The following is a 17,796-nucleotide window of genomic DNA, read 5'->3' as shown; positions in this document are numbered from 1 at the left end:
CTGTGCCCATTCTCCTTGAAGGGAACCCAAGTAATCAGCACAAAGGGGTTAATTAGGACATGGTTGGTGTTGAAATTCTTGTTGGGCAGTGTCTCCTGTAACATGGGCCTGCTTTGCCAGGGATTTGTTTATTTTTATGGGTTTTAAAGAGGTCCTGTCTTAATTGGGAAACTCAGTAATAGGCTGCCTGGTAGGAGGGCCCAATTAAGGGGATTTGGTGATAATGAACTGCTCCATGTTACAAATTTAGGCCGTATAATTGAAACGTTTTCCCAATTAGACAATGCCTGAGGGGGAGGGAATCAGCTGCTGAGGGCTGGGATGGGGGTGCTGGAACACAGACATGGAGCAAGGGGCACTCTGAGACCTGCTGGGGATGGTTTGGGATCTTCAAAGACAAAAAAACACAGAGCCCAAAGTGTCCCAAAAAGGTGCATTTGGCTCCTTCCTTCCACCAGCAGAAAATCCTTTACACCACATGCTTCTCCAGCTCAGACAACCAGACATTTATCCCTCATTTTAAGAGCTTTTGAGGCACTTTTGTCTATTTTTGCAGCACATCCTTCAGCCCAGGAACAATCCCAGCAGGAAGCTGGAGAGGTGAGAGAGGAATTGCACTTTGGGGAGTGAACTCCACACCCCAAACCTGCCCCCTGTGCTGTCCTCACCCTGCCACACACATCCTCCTCCTCCTGATGCACAGGAGGGAGTCTCCAGGGCTGGATTTGTGCAGCTCTCATGAGCACAACCTTTTGACTCACTGGGGTTTCAGTTTGTTCTTGGGGAAGGAGCTGGTGAATCACCAAACCTCTCCTTTCAGGGAAGGTCTCAAAGGAGACTCAGCTCCCAGCCCAGCTCAGAGCTGCCCTGCATGCAGCACCACTGGGAGGGTTGATTGAGTTCTTGCTGGTTTTCTCAAAGCCAGGTATGTGTTTTTATAGGAAAATCACATCCACAGCACAATTGGAGCTGTTCACCCATGTGCTTCACTCATCCCACATTCCCACAGGAGCAGGGAAAATTCCACTGGCATGGAGGAACCCACAGGGCTGGGACCATAAAACCTTGGGATCATGGAATATCCTGATGGGAAGGGACCCGCCAGGATCATCCAGTGAATATCCTGGGACCCACCAGGATCATCCAGTGAATATCCTGGGACCCACCAGGATCATCCAGTGAATATCCTGGGACCCCACAAAGATCATCCAGTCCAAACCCTGGCACAGACACCCCAACAATCCCACCCTGCCCATCCCTGGCAGTGCTGTCCAAACACTCCTGGAGCTCTGCACCCTCTGGGGGAAGAACCTTTTCCTAAAATCCAACCTGACCCTCCCTGGCACAGCTCCAGCCATTCCCTGGGTTCTGTCACTGAATTCCTGCCACAAGAAGAAACCCAAATCCCCCAGGGCTCAGCCTTGCCCAGCCACTGACTGACTCCAGCTCAAGCTGGACATCAAGAGGAATTTCTTCCCAGAAAGGGTGGTCAGGCATTAGAAGGGGCTTCCCAGAGAGATCTGGAGTCCCAATTCCTGCAGGAATGTGTCCAAGGAAAGCCTGGAAGTGACACTCAGTGCTCTGGGCTGGGCACAAGGCAGGGATGGATCACAAGTTGGACTTGATGATCTCAGAGCTCTTTACCAAAAATTAACCTGAGATCCTGTGAATGGGATAAGACAACACAAGCACCTTCTCCAGTTTTCTAGAGCACTTTTTTTTTTTTTTTTTTTTTTGGCAGACAGACCTCCTAAACTCACATGGCACTCATCATCTTGGGTGAGTCAGGTTTCTTGTATGTTAAACAAAGGTATTTTGGATTAATAAAAACAACTCGTAGGAATGTGTCAGTTCCAGTTAATGCAGTTGGCAGTTCAAAAAAAGCTGTCACTTCATTTGTTATCTGTGTACAGAGATAACAGAAAGGCAAGTGACATTTAATCAGACTTGCTAAGCCTGGAAGGGATTAGCACGACACACTGGAAATTACAGTTTCTGTGGTTTGCAGCTCCTCAGGAGCACAGAGGGCCAGTGTCAGTGCCCCAGCAGGGCACCTCACCCACCCAGCCCAGGCCAGGACACACAGGGCAGCCAGGGAAGTGTCTGCTTTATGCAAAAAGAGCCACTCATGTATTTAAATTGGGCTTTGGGCAGGGAGAAATGGTTCTGAAAACTTCCCAACCCGGATATTATGGATACAAACAACAAAAGCCTCACGGTGAGCAGTGTCTGTGCTGACCCAAACCTGCCTGTATTTGCTGTCCAGGATTAAAACCACCATTACCAGTGGAGACACCACCACCAGGCTGCTGACACCAAGAAGAATCCACAGGACAGAAAACAAGAATATCTGCTGTGCCTGCCTGGTCCCCACAGCCCCTGTGACTCCTCTCAGCAAGGAATGGAGCTGGAGCCAGGCTGGGAGAGCTGGGGGTGCTCACCTGGAGAGGAGAAGCTCCAGGGAGAGCTCAGAGCCCCTGCCAGGGCCTAAAGGGGCTCCAGGAGAGCTGGAGAGGGACTGGGGACAAGGGATGGAGGGACAGGACACAGGAATGGCTTCCCACTGCCAGAGGGCAGGGCTGGATGGGAGATTGGGCAGGAATTGTTCCCTGGGAGGGTGGGCAGGCCCTGGCACAGGGTGCCCAGAGCAGCTGTGGCTGCCCCTGGATCCCTGGAAGTGTCCAAGGCCAGGCTGGGATGGGGCTTGGAGCAGCCTGGGATGGTGGGAGGTGTCTCTGCCCATGGCAGGGGATGGAACTTTAATGTCTCTTCCAACCCACCCCATTCTGTGATTCCATGACTGTTGTCTGAGTTCCAGCCAGGGTGAGTGTGCCCAGGCAGTGAGAGGATTTAATCTGGGATGTGCCATGGAGGTTTTGTGCTGCTTTCCAGCCTGCAGGGGAGCACAGGGAAGCAAAACAGCCCAACCCTGGATTTCTGAGCCTGGACAGGCTCTGTAACCAAACAGCCCCATCACACAAACCCCTGGCTTTGCTGCAGGGGCACTTTGCACCAGGCAAAACATTCAGCATCTTAAAATGCCTGATCCTTGGTATGTGACCTCCTGGTGTGTTTTATTGTGTTGCTTTTTTAATTTTATTTTATTTTTTATTATTATTTTTTTTAATTTTTTTTTTAATTCAGATCAGCTCCCAGCCCTGGGGAGGCTCCATGTCCCTGTCCTGCAGGACACAACCCTGGTGGCACCTTGGTGGCACTTGGCTCTTCCCCCAGGGTGGCTCCACCGAGGCTTGTGTTTTATCCAAGCAGTGACCGGGCACTAAATCTTTATTTTTCTTTCTCGATTTAACCCAGCCTGCTGCCCCTGAGTCTCTTTGGAAGGGTGAGAACAGGTTTCCCTTGTCATCAGAGGAATAAAAGCCAGAAACAAAGGCTTGGAGGGTGGAGGAAGAACTCTCTTGAAGTTCATTAAACAAATAGATGTTTAAAGTAGAGAATCGTGGCTGCTGAAGCCTTGGAGCACTTAGGGAGTGACAGGAAACCTGGAACACTCGAGACAAACAATTAAATTTGGATTTAATTTAAAACCAACTCAGCGTAACTTATATTCCTGTTAATGTTTCCAAACCATCCTCGGAGTTGTTTGTTTAAATACGTTTTTATGCTTCAGTGGCAACAATTGAGGGCTAATTTGGAAATGTCACACTTGGCATTTGAGAACACACTTAAATACCACAATTTGAGGCTCCTGAAGCCCTGGTGAGGATGGAGGTGTTTCTGCCTCCAGATATCCCTGGGGCTGCTGGGGTTAGTCCAAAAATGTCCTGTACAGAGCAGAGGAATTTCTACCAGCAGGTAAAATACCCCAAAATTCTGGATGTGAGTGATGCAGGTCCTGGTTTCTCGTGGGCATGGGCAGGAAGGATGTGACTCCTCAAGCTTTTTTGGCTGCCAGCCCTTTAAAACATATTCTGGCTTTCTTTTTTTTCTGCTTTCTTGTGAATTTTTGAGGGTTTGGAGGAAAGTGTTTTCCTGGTGCATAGAAGGGATCTGCCTTGGGCTGGTCCTTGGCTCACAGTTGGTTTGGAGAGCTCTTCCTTCCCCTTGCAAAAGGAGAAAACAGGAGTTTGGTGGGGAGGGAATTCTCTCCTGTCCATTCTGTATTTGCATCTCCCCACTCTGGCATTTCCTGCAGAAGGAGCCCAGTGACCCTGGGAGAGGCTTTGGGATCAGGGGGGGCAAAACTGGGGGAGAAACTGCCCCAAGGAGGAGATGGACAGCAGGAGCTGTGGCAGGCTGAGATTTTCTCTTGGATTAAGAGGAAAAGGAGGATTTGTTCGGCAAGTGGGTGTATTAAATGGCAAAGATCTGGTTTTCCTTCCCCTTGGGAATTGCTCACTCTGTTCCTCCTCTGTCCTGGTTTGTGGGTGATCACTCTCCCCATTCCTCTGCTTTTAATACTTGCAGCCTTATCCTTACAATAATTATCCCTCCTAAATGCAGGAGGTTTATTCCCCCTCCTGCCTTAAATAGCAGCTTTGGTTATTTATTCTGTGGCAGGAAAAAGATGAGAACAAACCAGGCTGAGGCTTCCTTTGTCTCCTGCTCAGGAAAGTGTTTGGATCCTTTTGGTTTTGAGCACCAGTGGTGAAGGGATGGGAGGGATGAGCTGATCCCTGGGCAAAATTAAGGAGAGATATTGCAGAAAACATCTTCACCAGGGTTGCTGATGGTGGTGGACTTTTAAACAGAGACCTGAGCAGGCACAATCTCCCTGCTGAGCTCCTCCTGGAGCTTTGGGAGAGCAAAATCCTGGCGGCAGCAGCAGCAGCCCTGGGTCAGCACTGCCACTTGTGAAATAAATAATGCAGCCCTTGCACTGCTTACTCACAGTCGGCCAGGGCTGTAATGAGATCTGCCCCTCGGGGGTGTTTTAAAGGTTACTTAATTAGGTGTAATTGCAGCAGAATAGAAACCTGCTTTGAGGTTCTTGAGTGCTTTGTGGAGTGAGATCCCATCAACAGGCTGGAGCCAGAGTAACCCTGAGTTACCTGCCCAGAAGTGAAAGTGTTGGGAAAAAAGGGTGTTCCAGGCTTTGGGAATGGTGCAGTTGTGCTCACATTGTGGGGCTGGTGATGCTCTCTCAGCACTCAGCACAGGGGGATGGATGTGTCTGACCCCAGAGAAAAATGCTGCATTAGCAGGGCACAGTTCATTTCAGCTGATCCCATTGCAACTCATGGATTTAGGGAGTGTGGGATGTAAAAAGAGCTGTGTGAGGACTGCTGGGACTTTGGAACAGCCCCTTTGGGTTGGCTGCAGGAGTTTCAGCAGTTCCAGCACGTTTTTTCCTAAAGGTGAAAAAAAGGAAACTCTGACTTCTGTCAGCAGCGTTTAAAAATGCTACACATTTTTTTCTTTGAAAGGATTGGTTATCTCAATAAGATATTACTGCCTTGAGAGGCAAGGTGGGATTTTAGGGATAAATGAGTGTTTTGGATCATTCCCTTTGTGTTAAACACAGAGGATGGAGGTGCTGCCTCCACCTTTGTGTCACCATGAGAGGTTTTATATGGTGTGTTCTCACTTGGATGAATCCCTGTGGGCCACTCCAGGCCACACACCTGGCTAAGCACAGAGAGAGCAGCTGCTGTGAGCCCCCCCTGCACTTTTTATTGCTGAAAAAAAATCCCTCAGTTTGGCTCTTCTGCCAATGCAGTGCTCGTCCTTCTCTCTGCTTGAGTTCAGGGATTGTCTCACAATCCTGTTTCCCCCCCAAAGATACAGAGTGTGCAGAGCAGCTCTGGGCTTCTGGCAGTCTGGGGAGAGTAATTAAAGTTACACGAGAAATATTTGGATTTTCTTGTCCTGTCTCAGCCAAGTTCCTTTTCCCTTTCCCCATTTTCTGGGGTATTTGGGGTCTTTATCACGACTATGTCACTATTCATTCCTCCTCTTTGCCTCTTTTGGATTTGCCTCCAGAGTCTCTGTAGATTAAAGCAGCACTGAGAGCTGATTTTATTCCCAGGCCACCATCCCTGTGAGATGATTCTGATGATCTGAGCTCCACCAGCTCTTCTTTGGGGGTGTCTGGCTGCTAGAAATCTCCCACCCTCCAAAGAATGTCATTTTGGAGGCTGTTTCAGGCCTGATCTCTGCCTGAATATGAGAGAAAGCTGCTGGCAGGCTCAGGGATTGCAGGAGGTGTTGTCTGCCCTGAATTCCTTCAGGGATCACACCTAAAACAAGCACAGTGAATATTTTGTCCTGCTGAATCCATCTGCTGTGTGATGGAGACACAGAGCATCCATAAGGATGAAGAGGAGAGGCCTGGAGTTTCCTTTTCCTTTTCCTCCAACCTGCAAAACAGGGAATTCACAGCTGGGGGAATCCTTCACCTCCCTGGGAAACTTCCACTGTGTGGGGCTGCCAAGCCTTTGTGTGGGAATTGGAGTTTGGGGTTGTCACTGCAGGAGGCTCAGGGGTCATTTGCTGGATCCAAGCAAGGGAGTTCTTTGTGTGCTGTGAGGAGCCCCCGTGGCATCAGTGAGGGGCTCTGGGGGCATCACTGGCAGCAAAATCATTGGGGTTTGGAAGGTGAAAAAGCCTGGAGTGTGCAGAGGTCATGGATACAGGGGATGTGGAAGTGCTGCAAGGAGCTCTTGTGGTGTTGTTGAGGTGCCAAGTGACCTCCTCTCACTGTCCCCATCAGCTCCATGTCCTTTTCCAGGAGGAATCCCCTGGTCTGGGCTGTGTCCCTGGCACAGAGGTGTCCAGAGTCCCCCCCAGCTGTGCTCCTGCTGTCTGTGGCTGTGCTCAGCTCCAGGAGCCTGCCTGGCTTCAAGCACTTTAAGCCTCTCACTTTCCACCAGGATTTAAATCAGCTACTTAAACCACGTTCATCCTCTTTCACTCTTTAATGCTCTGTGTTTCAGCTGCTCGGGCTCCGAGGAGGGTTTGGAACCAGCCACAGACACACACAGGAAGCAAAAAAACATTATTTTTAAGTGTTTTTTGGCTGGCCAAAAGCAGGGCTGTGGCTTCTGTCTCTTGGTGTTCAGTTTGGTGGTGGGTTCCTGTTTGGTGCTGTGCCAGTGGGGGTGTGGTGGGAGCTGCTGTGCTCAGGCTTCAGCTGAAACCCTCAAATCTGGGATTTCAGAGCTGCTCACGTTTACTGGATGGATCTAAAGCAGTTTGAGCCACTGTGCTGGTGGTTTGCCCAAGTGCCCTGTAAGGTACTGGGTTTAGCCCAGTCATTGAAATGAAGAAAATGATCCCAGGCTGCTCCAAGCTCCATCCCAGCCTGGCCTTGGACACTTCCAGGGATCCAGGGGCAGCCACAGCTGCTCTGGGCACCCTGTGCCAGGGCCTGCCCACCCTCCCAGGGAACAATTCCTGCCCAATCTCCCATCCAGCCCTGCCCTCTGGCAGTGGGAAGCCATTCCCTGTGTCCTGTCCCTCCATCCCTTGTCCCCAGTCCCTCTCCAGCTCTCCTGGAGGCCCTTTAGGCCCTGGCAGGGGCTCTGAGCTCTCCCTGGAGCTTCTCCTCTCCAGGTGAGCACCCCCAGCTCTCCCAGCCTGGCTCCAGAGGGGCTCCAGCATCTCTGTGCCCTCCCCTGGACTCTCTCCAGCAGCTCCAGGTTGTTCAGACACTGAGGGCAGAGAGCTGCACCTCTCACCTCACAAATTCTGGTGGGCACAAGGAGTTTGAGCTGCCAACAGGAGCAGGAGAGAAGGAACCTGCCCTGCTGCACCTCCACCCTGAGCTCAGGGATTGTCCCCACCCTGGCAAAACTGAGCTCACTGGGACACAAACAGGCCTGAACTAGAGAGACCAGCAAAGCACAAAGACTTAGTTCTTTTCTAGAGCTGCTTCGAGTTACTCCCCTCCTTTTGGCTCCCCTTCAGGCAGCTCCAGAAAGGGCTGTTTGTGTGAAGGACACGGAGCAGACAGGCCAGAGAGGGGGGAAAAAAGAGCCCAGAAGGGATCAAAGGCTCAGAGGTGGATTCCTGGAGCAAGGGAGAAGAGGCTGAGATGCCATGGATAGTTTGGGAAGCCCAGGACCTCAGGGATTGGAAGGACCAGGCTTGAAGGCATCACCCCAAAGCTCCTGAGCAGCTCCTCCAAGCAGGGGAGCAGCAGGAGGACTGGGATGTGCTCCCTGGCTTTGCCACAGCCCTGCCCTGCTCAGGGAGCCCTTTGTGCTCTCAGGATCCCTCCTTCACCTCCCCATGATGCCAGAACAGGGTGGATGCCCCAGAATACAGGAAAATTCCCTGCTGCACACCAAGAACCCTCCTGCTCCAAATCAGAATCCTCCTATTCCACACCAAGACCTCCAGCATTCTCCTGTTCAAAACCAAAACGTCCAAAATTCCCCGTGCACCTTTCAGGGAAGGTCCCACAAACCTCCCCTCTGCTCTTTGCATCCTCCCTGCCAGGACAGTAGTCCCAGAGCTCCCAGCAGCCAGGAGAGGATTAGCTGGTTGCTGCATCCATTTAGAAAACACAGGGGAAAAAAATTCCACAAGGATATCCAAATTTTGGGTTTTCCCCCCCTGCTGTAAACTCCTCAGACACACACACAGTGAGCAGGGTGAAGAGCAGCCACTCCTCTGGAAAAAAATAAGGAATGTGGCCAGGCAAAAGGGAGGCAACAGCTGCCTCTTCATCCCTCCCCAGCCAAAGGTGGTGGTGAAAGCCTCAGTGGCCTGATCAGCCTCTAAATCCAAAGTGGGACTGAATGTGATTTCCCCAGTCCAGACACACCTTGTCCAAGCAGAGCTCCTCCTTTCAGGCTGGATTTGTCTGGGAATGTCTGTGGATCCCTGCCCAGCCCTGTGCCCTGTGCCCTCACCCTTTGCTTCCTGCCCCAAACAGCTTCTTCTCTCTAAAAACTTCATTGCTTTGGGCTCCTTCCTGCACATTTTGCTGGAGACTCTGGCAAATGGATTTTCCACTCAGCTCTGCCAGGCCTTGCCAGATGACACAGCTCCTCTCCCTCTGCCTTTCCTCCTCCTCCTCGGGGACAGGAGGAAGCAGGAACAGCCTGAAGGCTGAAAAGCCCTTCCAGCAGCAGCAGCAGTGACTCAAACACAGCGTTAACACCACTGGCATTTCACCATGGGACACTGCACAGAGGGGAACAGCAGCTCTTTCTTCTGGAAAACTACAATGTGTTATTAAAAAATAAACAAATCCGAGGCTGCTGCCAAACAGAGGGACATTCAGCCTTGGAAACAAAGCTGTGAGCACCCTTGGGACACTGACAGCTCCACAGGACAGCCCTGAGCTGTCCCCCCCAGCCCATGCCAGGCTGGGACACACCAATGAACTCAAGAATTAATGTTATTTCATCCAGCACATGGATTCCCATCGAATATCACTGTCCCTGAGTGCTTCAGCTCCAACAGGATCACAGAGGGTGGTAACAGGGAGCTTAGTCACTGCATTCCTGGGAAAAGGGGATTTGGGAGGAGCTGGATGGGGAGAAGGCTCCCAGCAGCCTGGAACCTCTCTCCTCCACAATCCCCTATTTAAAACCAGTTTTCTCCCTAGAGAGGGGGGAAAAAACCCTGACCAAAATCAGGAATAAAGTGCCTGGGCCAAGCCCAGAGCCATAAGGACCCCTGGGGCCATCTCTGAGCCATTGAGGCCATTCCAGAGGAGCCCAGGGAGATGCCCCAAGGGCTGGAGCCCCTCTGGAGCCAGGCTGGGAGAGCTGGGGGTGCTCACCTGGAGAGGAGAAGCTCCAGGGAGAGCTCAGAGCCCCTGCCAGGGCCTAAAGGGGCTCCAGGAGAGCTGGAGAGGGACTGGGGACAAGGGATGGAGGGACAGGACACAGGGAATGGCTTCCCACTGCCAGAGGACAGGGCTGGATGGGAGATTGGGCAGGAATTGTTCCCTGGGAGGGTGGGCAGGCCCTGGCACAGGGTGCCCAGAGCAGCTGTGGCTGCCCCTGGATCCCTGGAAGTGTCCAAGGCCAGGTTGGGATGGGGCTTGGAGCAGCCTGGGATGGTGGAAAGTGTCCCTGCCCATGGCAGGGGGCAGCACTGGATGAACTTTAAGGTCCCTTCCCATGCAAATATTGGAAGATCCAAGGCACAGACACACAAAGATATGAACAAGCAGTGATTCTGAGAGCAGCCTGATGAAACCCCTGATGTTTTTCCCACTGTGTCCTGTCCCTGCTGGGAAACCTCAGGCCTGAACCCAAAGCACCAGCCCTCATCACAACCCAGTGTGGGAAAGGGACTGAAAGATGGAAAGATTTCAAAGTGGAAAACAAAAGCTTTAGAGGAGCTTTGAGACAAAACAGGGCAGCACAAGTGTCCTGCAGCCTGGGCTGGCTCAGGCAGCAGCTGCACTGCAGATGTCCCAAAAAAACTCATCAGGAGAGCAGCTCCAGCAGCTCAGTGCACTCTGAGAACACGGACTGCACTCTGAGAACATGGGCTGCACTCTGAGAGGAGCTGGGAATGCTTTTGGCACCTGGGAGGGTCATTTCAGGTTCCAAAAGCACAGTCCCCAAGGCCAGGCTCACCCTGTGTGTGGCAAAGCCTGGGAGCAGCACCTGGGGCACCTCCAGCCCCAGGGACAGCCCTGAGACAAAACACACCTGGAGGGGCTGGAGCGTGTCCAGGGAAGGGAACAGAGCTGGGGAAGGGGCTGGAGCACCAGGAGCAGCTGAGGGAGCTGGAAAGGGGCTCAGCCTGGAGAAAAGGAGGCTCAGGGGGGATCTTGTGGCTCTGCACAACTCCCTGACAGGAGGGGACAGCCAGGGGGGGTCGGGCTCTGCTCCCAGGGAACAGGGACAGGACAAGGGGAAATGGCCTCAAGTTGCACCAGGAAAAGTTTAGGTTGGATATTGGGAATATTTATTCATGGAAGGGGTGGTCAGACACTTCCAGGGCAGTGGTGGAGTCCCCATTGCTGGAAGTGTTCAAAAAACAAGTGGATGTGGCACTTGGGGACACATTTCAGTGGTGGCCTTGGCAATGCAATGTTGGAACAGTTGGACTCAAAGATCCCAGAGCTCTTTTCCAACCTCAGCTCTTCCCTGGTTTTCAGCCCAGCAGAACCAGTCTGGCAGCTTTGTTACCTCCCTTTTCCAGGGCTGCCTGGATTTCCGCAGCCACAGAGAGGGAATGGCTGGCACTGCCCCCCTGGGCTCAGCAGGAACACACCCAGGAATGATGGAAAGATGGAGCCAGGTGTGAGAAACAGGGAGAAACAAGCCATGGTTCACTGCCATCAGCTTCCCAGAGCTGGAAAAATGTTTGTCCCATGGCAAAGAGGATGCTGAGGGTGGCCCAGCAGAGTCAGCTTCCCTGCCCAAGCAGGCTGAGGCTAAAGAGAAATAATTTGTTTTGCAAAATTCCAAACCCAGGAGTTAAGAACAAAAAAAGCCCCTTGGGTTTTCCAGGCAGATCATTCCTCTGACAATGAGCAGCAAACGAAAGTCAAACAGGAATAAAGTGGAGAGGAATTCTGTGGGCAGTTGTAATGATTATCAATTACTGTCTGGGCTGAGTTACATAATGGGATCAGCAGCCTGGGAATGCTTTGGGAAAAGGGCTCTGTGGGCAAGAGCAGCTCGAGAAGAGTGTTGTGGTGCACTATCATATTCCAATCAGTTAATTACCATGACCCCAATCCCATTTTAATCAATCACAGCCTTAGGAAATACCCTGTTCCTGAGGGGAGGCTTCTCATGGATCCACATCTCTTCTCTCAGTATTTAAAGGGGATTTATAAAAAGGGAGGGAGAACAAGGCAAACAGTGACAGGACAAGGGGAATGGGTTTGAATTGAGAGATTTACTTTGGATATTACTGAGATTCTCCCCTGGGAGAGTGGGGAGGCCTTGGCACAGTTGTGGCTGCTCCTGGATCCTTGAAGTGTCCAAGGACAGGGCTTGGAGCAATCTGGGATAATGAAAAGTGTCCCTGGACATGGCAGGGGGTGGAATTGGCTTAAGGTCTTTCCACCCCAACCCTGAACACTCTCAGAGGTCCCTTTTGGGCTCCTGTCCCAGCCTGGGCAGAGCCCACCCAGCACCAACTGGGCTCTTCCCTGGTGCTGCCCCCAGTCCCTGCAGACCCCACAATGGGCCAGCCCTGCAAAGGTGGGGCTGGTGCTTCCTCCTCCTTCTCCTGGATAACCAAAGTTTCTCCATTTGCAGGAATGAACTCAGATTCCAGAGGAACACAACTAACCTTGATCAAAACAAATCCCAGACTGGTTTGGGTTGGAAGGGGACCCCAAATCCCATCCAGTGCCATGGGCAGGGACACCTTCCACTGTCCCAGGCTGCTCCAATCTCACCTTGGACACTTCCAGGGATCCAGGGGCACCCTGTGCCAGGGCCTGCCCACCCTCCCAGGGAACAATTCCTGCCCAATATCCCATCTAACCCTGTCCTCTGGCACTGGGAAAGTCATTCCCTGTGTCCTGTCCCTCCATCCCTTATCTGGAGTCCCCTTCCCAAAAACCCACACCCCACTCTGCACTCACTGCACTCTCAACCTGAAGGAGAACGAGGCAGAATCAAAAGGTTGATTTAATAAACTGGGATAAAATTACCAGCAGCACCCTCCTGCCAGCCCAGGCAGACAAACCCTGCCTTTGAGCATTCAGAGTCCTGGATCCTGCAGGGATAAACCATCCATCCATCTGACTGCAGCCACAAACACATCAGCAGAGAGCTCAGCCCTCCCCACCATCCCCAAGAGCTCAAACCCTGAGAATGAGCAGCTAAAAAAACCCAGGAGCAGAGGAATCATCTCCTCCTCTGAGCCTTTGGGGATATTTATAAGTGAATCCAGTGAGCTGAAAATGGAATCTGCAAAGCAGCCACCACCTCGCCCAAAATTACAACAAAATATGTTGGTTTGGATGAGTTTTCCTCTCTGATGGGGGGAAAAAAAGAAAAACTCCTGTCTTGGAGCTGCTGGAGCACACAGAGCTGGTATTTATTGATGGTGGTAAAAGCCCTTTGAAGAGGGAGGAGGGAGGAGGAGAGGAAAGGGCTCCCACCCAAACCTCCCAAAACCCAAATTCTCTGCCATGATTTTCTTTCGGGAAAAAAAAAAAAAACCAAAACTGGGCTCTTGGTCAAAACAAGCAAAACATTTCAGCTGTGCTGCTGTTCCAAAGCACACAGGGGTGTCCACAGGCACCTCCTGCACACCCAGAGCATCCCCCACTGCCCCTCTCCACAGCAGGAACCAAATTCCAGGAGCTGCAATGATGATTCTCCCAAGCCAGGATATTCTGTGAAGTTAAAACAGCAATTAAAGCCTCTGGAAGGTGCAGCAGCATCAGCAAAAACACAGTTGGAGACAATTTAAGTCTCACTGGCCTGTGAAGTCATGAGAGGTAATTTTAGAAATCTGTTCATAAAAGCAGCTTTTCCTCTGCTCAAACTGGGTAAGAGCAATGAGAAAATGAAAAAAAAAATAAAATAATCCAAACAATTGGGGTTTCCTCATGACAGAGATCAGTAGATTTCACAGGGAAATGGGAGGAAATCAAGGGGAAGAGGGAGAACATCCAAAATCAGCTGCAAGGTCAGGGGAGATGGAAGGAAAAACCTGGATCCAGGTCCAAATTTCCCAAAGGATCCATCAGAGGGGAGCAGGAAAAACCAGCCTGGCATCCCCATGGGGGGGTAACACTAAAAATCTGCAGTTTGACACTACCCAGAGTTTATTACAGAAATATTAACTGCCAGATTTTCAGATGGTTTGATTCAAAAATAGAAAAAAAAAAAACAACTCCAGGATTCTTTGCAGCTGCTGTCTGGAGTGATCCCTGCCAGCCCCAAAATGGGATTTGTTCTGCAGCTCAGCCTGGGCACCCCAGTCCAAAAGGTTGAGAAAATGCTGGGAAAAGCACAACAAAGCTGATAAAACCCTTCAGGAACCATCCCCAGAGGGAAAGTTAAAAAGCTGAATGTGGAGAGAGCTGAGGATGAGCTGATGTGGTGGCAGGACAGGTATTGAGGGGTGGAAATGCTTCAGAAAGCAAAATAAATCTCACTGGAATGGAGCTCAAACTGATCATCAAGAGAAAAAAAAATTTTAAAAAAAGGCTGAAGATCCCTTGGAACAGGAGCTTTTGGAAATGAGTGAGACAAACTCTGGGATTTCTCTTAATTGAGCCAAGGCAGTGAGATCATGTGGTGCAAGAGGCTTTTCCTTCTCCAATTGTCTGACAGATCAAAACAGAAAAGGAAAAACAACCCAAGGTGCCAGCAGGACGTTTGTCCTCAGCCTCACAAACAATCCATTCTCCTCTGAGCCTGCTGCAAATAAACCCAGGGAGAAAAAAAGCCTTGGGCTCTGTCACCTCAGCCAGACACACACAATGCAAGGGTAGAGAGGGGAAAATAAAATTGAATTTTGAAATAAAAAAATTTAAACCAGAAGTGATTGCACAACGGCCTCAGGTTCTGTGCAATCCCCAGAAATTCAAGGCACAACAAGACACAAACCCTCCTGCTTTACAAAGTGACATAAAAGTGACACCAAGTGTGTCCCCACCTCCCTGCTTGGGATTTAAGCCACTCTAAGTCCATCCTTCTGCCCCAGGGAGCATCAGATCCCAGAGAAATGCAGGGAAAAAAAGGGGAGGAAGGAGATAATAAAATTACCCCACCACTGCCCTCCCAGGTGCTTTGGGAGGTTTTAGATGAAAATTCAAGTTGTTCTCAAGGAAAAGTCAAGTTGTCCTCAAATCTTCCTGTCCCACATGGTGTTTGTAAATCCACAGAGCACATCAGGGATCTCTGTGAGCCTTTCCAGGGGCAAAACAATCCCTGCTGGACAAACACCCTCCTGGAGAGGCTGTGGGAGGACCATCCCAAGGTCCCCCTGTGTCACCTCCAGCACTGTCCTGTCACCAGCCCTCTGAAAATAAAGTTACTGGCACAAACCTGGATCCCCATCAGCTGTTATCAGATCAAAATAAATCTGTGCCTTGATTTTCTCCCAACCATCCTTCCAACACCCCGAGCTGCTTAAGCAAAACCTCATCCCAATCCTTTTATCCCTATGGAGAAAAAAAAAATAAAAAAAATACCCAATTTGCCAGAGCAGAAATCCACAATCCTGTGGGAATAAAGGTGGGAAATAATTGTGGGAATTAATGGCAGCTGGTGCCTTCTCTTTTGACATTTAGCTGATAATTGTGGCAGGCAAAGGAGCTGACAGAGCTCACTCAGCAGCCCCTGAATGGCTCTGGGTGTTTGAGGGAAGGCTAAAAGCAACATTTGCTGCTCTCCAGCTCCTCATCCATGTGGATACAACACACAGAGCTCTCCTTAACTCTTCAGCCCTGTCCAGATGCCTGTCATGGTTAACTTTAGCCATTTGTTCCACCCTGTGGACTCACCCCCATGGGCAGGAGGAAGGAGAGGAGGAAGAAAAGGAAACAAAACCTCCAAGGAAAAGGGCTGGAATTTGTTCCTCATTAAGTGCCCTTTGTGATTGTCCAGCCAGGCATCAAACCCTGACCCCTCTCTCACAGTTCTGCTTGTGGCACAAACTTTATTTTCACCCTGAGGGTCCCATTCAGACACCTGAACACTGTTTTACCCACTGAGGATGTTCCTCCTCTTTAACTCCCACCTGAGCTGGATCTCCCTTTTCCAAAAGACCCACTTTGCAGTTCCAGCTACTTCACACAAAATAGGTCAAGGAACTTCCCCAGGACTCCTCCCTTTATTACTCCACACATCAGGGGGGGTCAGGTTGGATTTTAGGAAAAGGTTTTACCCCCAGAGGGTTCAGGCACTGCCCAGGGACTCCCCAGGGAATGGGCACTGCCAGAGCTCCAGGAGGGTTTGGACAGTGATCCCAGGGATGCCCAGGGTGGGATTGTTGGGGGGTTTGTGCAGGGACAGGAGCTGAATTGGATGATTCCTGTAGGATCTTTCCCTCCAGGGTATTCTGTGATTCCCTGACCTGCTGGGAGCTCACAGCCCCAACCACCAACCCCTTCCCCTCCTCTCTCAGTGTCCCCTGGTGTTCCCTAAGCTGCAACACACACACAGAGGCATCACCTTTCCTCCCCTGCCAGTCCCTGCAGTGCCCAGGCCCTGCTGGCTCAGGCATTGCCCCCCCAGCCTCCCCAGGGTGCTCAGCACCCAGTTATCCTGCAGGCCAACAGCTGCCTGCACCTGCTGAAGAGAAATGGGGATTCAAAGCATCATTTATGGCAGCACCGGCTGTGCTCAGCAGGATGGAGCAGGGAGCCTGCAGAGCCCCTTCCCTGATGGATCCACACAGACAGACACAAAACCCCCCTGAGCTCTGGGGTGATTTTAACAGCCACATCCCATCCCCAGGTTGTGCTCTGAGAGGGTTTTCCAGGCTCAGTGAGGCCCCTCTGGAGCTCTGGGGTGACTTTAACAGCCACATCCATCCCCAGGTTGTGCTCTGAGAGGGTTTTCCACACCCAGAGCCACCTGCCATGTCCCCTGTCACACTCACAGGCCACTCCTGTCCCCACTCCCCACATCCCTGAGCTGCTCCAGGCCAAGGGACACGAAGGAAAATAAATTCCCAGGGAGGTGCAGGAGCCTCCAGGGCTGTGCCTGCTCCTGCTGGGGACAGCACTGGGACATGGCAGTGACACAGGGCAGGACAGTGCAGAACAAGAGGATTTGTGAATAAAACTGCTGCTGGCACAGGCAGGAGCATCCTGAGGTATCTCTGCTCACACCCTGAGCCCCTCTGCTCACACAGAGCCCCCAAAGCAGCACAAAGAAGTTCCCCACTTTGCAGGGCTGTTTGTCTAAAATAAACACCCTTTGTTTTATCTTTGAGAGGTGTTTCCAGCACGGGGGACAGGGATAAAAAACCCTCCTGCACCACCAAAAGCCTCCTCCACACACGATTTGCTTTGTCATGGCACTTAAATCCCCAGGGATGGAGGAGGAGAGCAGAGACCTGGGGCAGGCACTGGGGAACTTCACAGCAAAACCTGCACGCCTTAAAAATAAATAATAATAATAATAAAAAAAAATCTTTTCCTGGTAGTGATGCCAGCCCAGCCCATAAAACACCAACAAACCCATCTCCATCCATCCCCAATGAGCTCTCCATTTTGGGTCAGCCCAGGCAGCTTCAAATTACATCAAATTCCATCTCCTGTGATGTGCTGCTGCTGCTGCTGCTGCAGGGGGAACACACCAGGCAGGGCACAAAGCACCACAAACCGGGGAGGGGAAAAAAAATAAAAAATACACATTGAGGGTGTCAAAGCCAGGATGGGCTGAAAAGGGCTGGGTTGGAAAGGCCATTAAGGATCACCCTGGGGATGTGACACGGAGCATCCCCAGCCCTGGGATGTCCCTGGGGATGTCACTGGCACAAACCTGGATCCCCATCAGCTGTTATCGCTGCAGATCAAAACAAATCTGTGCCTTGATCTCCTCCCAACCATCCTTCCAACACCCCAAGCTGCTTAAGAAAAAACCCCATCCCAATCCTATCTTTTATCCCTATGGAGAGAAAAAAAAAATAATAAAAAAATACCCAATTCACCCGAACAGAAATGGATGGAGATGGAGATGGGGATGGAGAACAAAGAGCTGCCGGTTCCCAGCGGCCCTGGGGCTGCTCTGGGTGTCCTTGGGGACACTGGGGCCACCATCTCCATCATCATCACCATCTCCATCACCTCCCCATCACATCCCCAGCCCGGTGCTGACCTGCTCGGCGCCGTAGGCCGTGGCGAACTGCACGAACTCCTCCACCCGCACGAATCCATCCCCGTCGCGGTCCAGGGCGTCGAACACCGGCCGGAGCCGCGGCTCCTCGTCCGCC

General features: G+C 51.3%; 1 protein-coding gene across 1 annotated transcript in view; it reads right to left on the bottom strand.

Annotated features, from left to right (window-relative positions):
* Positions 1–17,796, bottom strand: part of RAB11FIP3 (RAB11 family interacting protein 3) — a 69,147-nt gene extending 51,351 nt beyond the window's left edge. The window contains exon 1 of the mRNA XM_083872415.1: positions 17,682–17,796. The gene's annotated coding sequence lies outside the window, so the exon portion shown is untranslated. The remainder of the gene's footprint in view (positions 1–17,681) is intronic.

This window comes from Zosterops lateralis (assembly GCF_965231275.1).
Source record: "Zosterops lateralis genome assembly, chromosome: 15".
Taxonomy (NCBI): domain Eukaryota; kingdom Metazoa; phylum Chordata; class Aves; order Passeriformes; family Zosteropidae; genus Zosterops; species Zosterops lateralis.
Note: the sequence above shows the minus strand (reverse complement) of the source record. Positions and strands in the feature narration are given on the sequence as shown.